This window comes from Nicotiana attenuata, unplaced genomic scaffold, assembly GCF_001879085.1.
Source record: "Nicotiana attenuata strain UT unplaced genomic scaffold, NIATTr2, whole genome shotgun sequence".
Classification (NCBI taxonomy): Eukaryota; Viridiplantae; Streptophyta; class Magnoliopsida; order Solanales; family Solanaceae; genus Nicotiana; species Nicotiana attenuata.
In genome coordinates, this window is record NW_017671355.1 from 253,268 (window position 1) to 259,123 (window position 5,856).

Consider the following 5,856-nt stretch of genomic DNA (forward strand, 5'->3'; position numbering starts at 1 on the left):
TGAAAGAAAAAACAAAATCCAAAATTATTGTCGCTAATTTTTAAAAAGAGCTCCACTCTAGCCACATATATGTCCAACAGAATATTGATTCTTCTCCGAACATTTGGTAATTAAAATCAATTAAATTATAATTATTTAAATAAATTATTGTTTTCTTTGAGCAATATAATATTATTGTAATTCCTTCCATGTTACAGTCAAATATTAAAATTATGAAGATTCTTAGCGAAATATGATTCGCCTTTTTTACCCCTTAAAAGTAAATTTTACAATGGACAACATTTTCATTTAGTAATTTTTCTAATACTTAGGACTTAAAATCGCGAATATTGATTCTTCTCCTAACATTTGGTAATTAAAATCAATTAAATAATAATTATTTTATATAAATTATTATTTTCTTTGAACAATATAATATTATTGTAATCCCTTCTACGTTACGGTCAAATATTAAAAGCACGAAGATCCTTAGCGAAACATCATTCGCCTTTTTTACCCCATTAAAAGTAAATTTTGCATTGGACAACATTGTCATTTAGTAATTTTCCTAATATTTAGGACTTAAAATCGAGAATATTCATTCTTCTTCAAACATTTGGTAATTAAAATCAATTAAATTATAATTGTTTTATATAAATTATTGTTTTCTTTGAACAATATAATATTTGTAATTCCTTCCACGTTACAGTCAAATATTAAAAGCTTGATGATTCTTAGTGAAATATCGTTCGCCTTTTTACCCCTTAAAAGTGAATTTTGCATTGGACAACATAGTCATTTAGTAGTTTTCCTAATATTTAGGACTTAAAATTAGATAAAATTAAGTTTATTAAAGCTTTTCTTATCTGTATTAGGTTTAGACCTTCAAAATCAAGTAAAAGATTTTTTTCACTCTTGCAAAAAAAAAAAAAAAAAAAAAACAGAGAACGTGAAATTAAAAAAAAATTACATGCGTTAATTATGTGTTTAAACAGGAAAATTCGATGGATTCTAATTTATTGTTTTCTAACGTAATGACGACACAAGGAAACACAGTTTCTTTTATTAATTATAAAGTTTTAACAATTTATAAAATTTAAAGTGACCGATCTCTTATATAATTTAAATAAGGTTAAAAGGGTTCTCTAATATCGGTATAACACCATTTTCCCATGACAAATAACTATTTTAAAATATGTACAAGTTTGAGAATAACATAAATATGTTCAAGTATCTAAAATTAAATGCCACTCACTTTAAATATGATTTTGAGCATCCATTTTTTTATTAAAATATTGTTGTTCTTTTTCAGTTCACCATATTTCTTAATTCACGGGAATTGAAGTTCGTATGTTATTTTATAGAGTGTTGTCAGCGTTTATCCGTTATTACAAAACCAATAACTATTGCATGTATCTTGACGTCAATTGTTATCTCAAATTCATTTTTATTCTACATTTTGTACACTTATTAATAATAGACGCAGAACCCATGTGCATCACTAAGACTAGTAACGTAATATATAAAAACATGTTTCAATATATCATACAATTTTAACTTAGTCTTGCAAAATCGAAGAGTCACTAATTAAACCGTGACAAAAACTTACTTACATATGATACTTACATCGCTCTTAACTTGTCTATTTATTCTACATTCTATTAACTCTGAAATAATATGAAAAATTCTTTAAAAAAAAAAGAAAAAAGAAAGAGAAACTAAGAGCCCGTTTGGACATAAGAATTTTTTTACTTTTTCTCGAAATCAACGTTTAGTCATAAAATTTTCAATTTTCGCTTGTAGATGCATTTTGAAATTTTTAGAAAATTTCAAAAACTCCAAAAAGTTATTTTAGTTTTCACTCTGATCACTCACAAAACTTCAAAAACAACTCAAAATTATATTTATGTCCAAACACAACTCTAACTTTCAAATATCATTTTTACTTTCTTTTGGAGTTTTATAATTCTTATGTCCAAACGCCGACTAAGAATCAAGACTTTTATCTAGTCTAGCTATAAAAGGGAGGTGGGGTTGTGACCACCGAACTATATTTTTATGTAGAAAAGTATTAGTTGCATGCAAAAGCGGAATCAGAAATTGAAATTTTTTATGACAAATAAGTTTAACCTAAAGTTATTGACTTTTATTGAACTCCGAATTAATATTTGAAAGAGATAAATGTTGTTTGGTACACACAAAAAAGAAAAGAAGTTAGAATGATGTGTTCCACACAAAATGCTGTATTAATGGGGTGAACATTCTATTTTTATTGTTTACTTATTTACCTTAATGCATTTATATGTTTGATTGTTAAGTAGGTATGATTTGTAGTGTTTGGATGTTTTGCATAATATGTGGAGTAAAAAGTTGGAACGTCGTCTCTTTTCCCTTTTTACTTACGTAGCTATTTGCCTCTAATATACGAGTAATAATTAAATTTAATTTGTGGTTTTAAAGATATGTGACTTAGTCCAATACCAATTAATAATCAAGAAATAAAGAGTATAGATGAAAGAAATAAGTGAATCAAACCAATATTACCCAGCAGTTGTAATGACCCGACTGGTCCTTTTGCTTTCTAGAACCCCATCCCCCTAAATAAGACTTCGCGCACTTGCTTTAACTGACTTTTGACTTGCGGGGATGTTTGGTTTAGGATTTTGAAGAGTTTGGATTGAAATAGGCACACTTGATTCCCTAAGATTTGCTTAAAAGGCTAAGTTTGACTTTGTTCAACATTATTAGTAAACGGACGAGGACTTGTGTTTTGACGGTCCCGAAAGGTCCGTAGAAAAATATGGGACCAGGGCGTATATCGAATTCCGAGGTTCTAGCCCGAGTAATGAATTTTTGTTAAAAATTGTTAAACAGAAATTCTAAGAATTTAAAGAAATTGAATAACATTGGATCATGTTGGTATCGGGCCCGTATGTCGGTTCCGGAGCCCAATACAGGTTCAATATAACATTTAAGTCTTGTCTGTGAAATTTGGTGAGAAACGGGACTGATTTGACGTGATTCGGACGTCCGGTTGTAAAAATAGGAATTTGGAATGTTCTCAAGGATTTCATGCGTTTTGGTCATGAATCCGTAGTTTTAGATGTTATTTCGACGAATTGATCGCTCGAGCAAGTTTGTAAATGTTGTTGGACTTGTGTTAGTGTTCGTAGTGGAGCCCCGAGGGCTCGGGTGAGTTTCGGACATAGGTTGGGGGTGAAAAACACCACAGTTTTCTGGTATTTTTGGGCAATGTTGCAGGTCTCGCAAATGCAAGGAAATTGTTCGCATTTGCGAGGTAAGCGCCGCATGTGCGATTAAGCCTGGCTGGGGCAGTGGTCGCATTTGCGAACCCAGCAGGGTCCGCATTGTGACCTCTCTATCGCATTTGCAATCAAGGCAGAGGAAGGACCATTACACATTTGCGAACTTTTTTTCGCAATTGCGACTTCGCATTTCCGAAGCCTGATGTCGCAAATGCGACATCTGAGGCCTGGACACAACTTTTAAAAACGGGACTTAGGCCATTTATTTCATTTAACTTCTACACTTGGGCAATTTGGGATCTTTCAAAGATGGGATTTCAACCTAGCATCTTGAGGTAAGTTCATCCTACTTATTTTGAGTTTAATACTTAAGTCTTGGGTAGATTAACACAAAAATATTAGGGAAAAATCATGGGGTTAGAGCAAAACCTAGGATTTTTATAACAATTAGATTTAACCACGAAATTTATTATGGAATGGAGTAGAAATCATATATTATTGATCCTTAGGTTATACAGAACAACTTTATTTGAAAAACTTCGAAATCCGAGCACGTGGGCCCGGGGTCGGAGTTTAGGGAACTTGTGTTAAGGGTTGGGAAATTACTTTAGTAGTTAAAATGCGAACTCTTGAGCTTGTATCGACTAGTTCCTACCTCGTTTAATTAATTTATGATCGTTCGGCTCCAAATTGAGGGTTTGAGCACATTCTTTATATTGGGAGTACGCTTTGGAGCAAGGTGAGTCTCCTTTCTAACCTTGTAAGAGGGAATTATCCCCAGAGGTGAGTTAATTAATCATGTGTTGCTAATTGTGGGGGCTACGTGCGCACGAGGTGACTAGAGTCCGTGCGTAGCTACTATTATGTTAATTGTCCGGGTAGTTTAGGAAACGTATCATGTTATATTTGCAAATGTCTATATCCTTTCATGTTAATGAGATCACTTAGGACTTGTTAGGGGTTGGAAATAAATGTATGAGAATGCATGCACTCACTTGATAACTTGTATGAATTAATTTGACTATGATTGTGCCTTATGTGCCCTCTTTATGATAATTTATATTTGTAGATCGGACCGATCGCCTCGGTAGAAATAGATGCATCTATGGTTCGCGCCATTCCACCCTCTGGCAGTGCACATCTCCTTTTATGTTGGACCGGGCCGTACGACCTCGGCATAATGTGCGGATGATATCTGTGTGAATTCTTATTCATGACTTGCTTTGCTAAATGCCCTGAAATGTAAATGGCTAACTGTGATACTATCTAGGAAATGACCTATCACTTCTTGCTATAAATTGTTATTTATTTATGACATCCATGCTTAGTATAACACTTTCTTATATTAATTGACCCTAGTAAGTGTCAAGTCGACCTCTCGTCTCTACTTCTTCGAGATTAGACGGAATAGGTTCTAGGTACATATTGTGTATGTACTCATACTACGCTTCTGTACTTAATTGTACAGGATCTGAGGCAGGTATATTTGGTTACCAGTCTGGTGCACATACTTGATCGTAGTCCGAGATTCCACAGTGAGCTACTACTTTCCTGTGCCGTTCAGCAGCGTGATGGAGTCTCTCTATACTTTTGGCTGTCTATTCTAGTTCAGACAGTAGGATAGATTTATTCTTTTGTGTATTCTACTAGATGCCCATATACTTGTGACACCAGGTCTTGGCATACATATTAGTAGACTATTCTTTTGGAATTGTATAATTATTATCGTACGTTGCTAATTACCACCTGTTTTAAATTCAAATTTAGAAATTGCTGTAACTGTTTTGTAAAGTAAAACTAGAACTTATTAATATTTCCGAGTTGGCTTGCCTGACAACGGCGTTGGGCGCCATCACGACCTGTAGTGAAATTGGGTCGTGACAATATGGTATCAGAACACTGGGTTCACGCAGGTCTCACAAGTCACAGGCAAACCTAATAGAGTCTTGCGGATCGGTACAGAGACGTCTGTATTTATCTTCGAGAGGCTATAGGGTGTTAGGAAACTACTCTTTATTCATTTCCTATCGTGCAATGGTTGGTATACTAAATTTCCCTCTTCTATTCTCTCACAGATGGGAAGGACACGCACTGTAGATGTTCCAAACCAGGGAGGAGCTGCTCCCCCAATTGCTAGAGGCCGAGGCAGAGGCCAGGGGAGGGCACCGGCCCAAGGTAGGGGACGAGGGTGTCCCAGAGCTGTACCAGTAGCACCACCGGTGGATCCTGATGGAGATCCTTTCATTGAGGAACAGGGCGAGGTGCCCGCAGTTGAGGTAGAGGCCGCTCTCCTAGGCCCTTTCAGTCAGCTCCCCATGTCACTCATGGTACTTCAGGTGGTCATTCAGGTCGACAAGGCAGCCTCAGTTCCCTCAGCCGCAGGTTTGTTTATGAGTATGGTGAGTATGGTCACAACAGAAGGGTTTGCCCGAGGTTGAGGGGTGCTCAGCCGCAGCAGACGAGGTCTTGCCATGCTTGTGGTGATCCGAGTTTGGGTGCACTACCCGCGGATGGGGCTCAACCAGTTGCTGTAGTAGTGCCCGAGCCCAGACCAGTAGCGGATGGTGATCCGTAGAATTTATTAGACAGTTTGACCAGGCTACACCCTCCT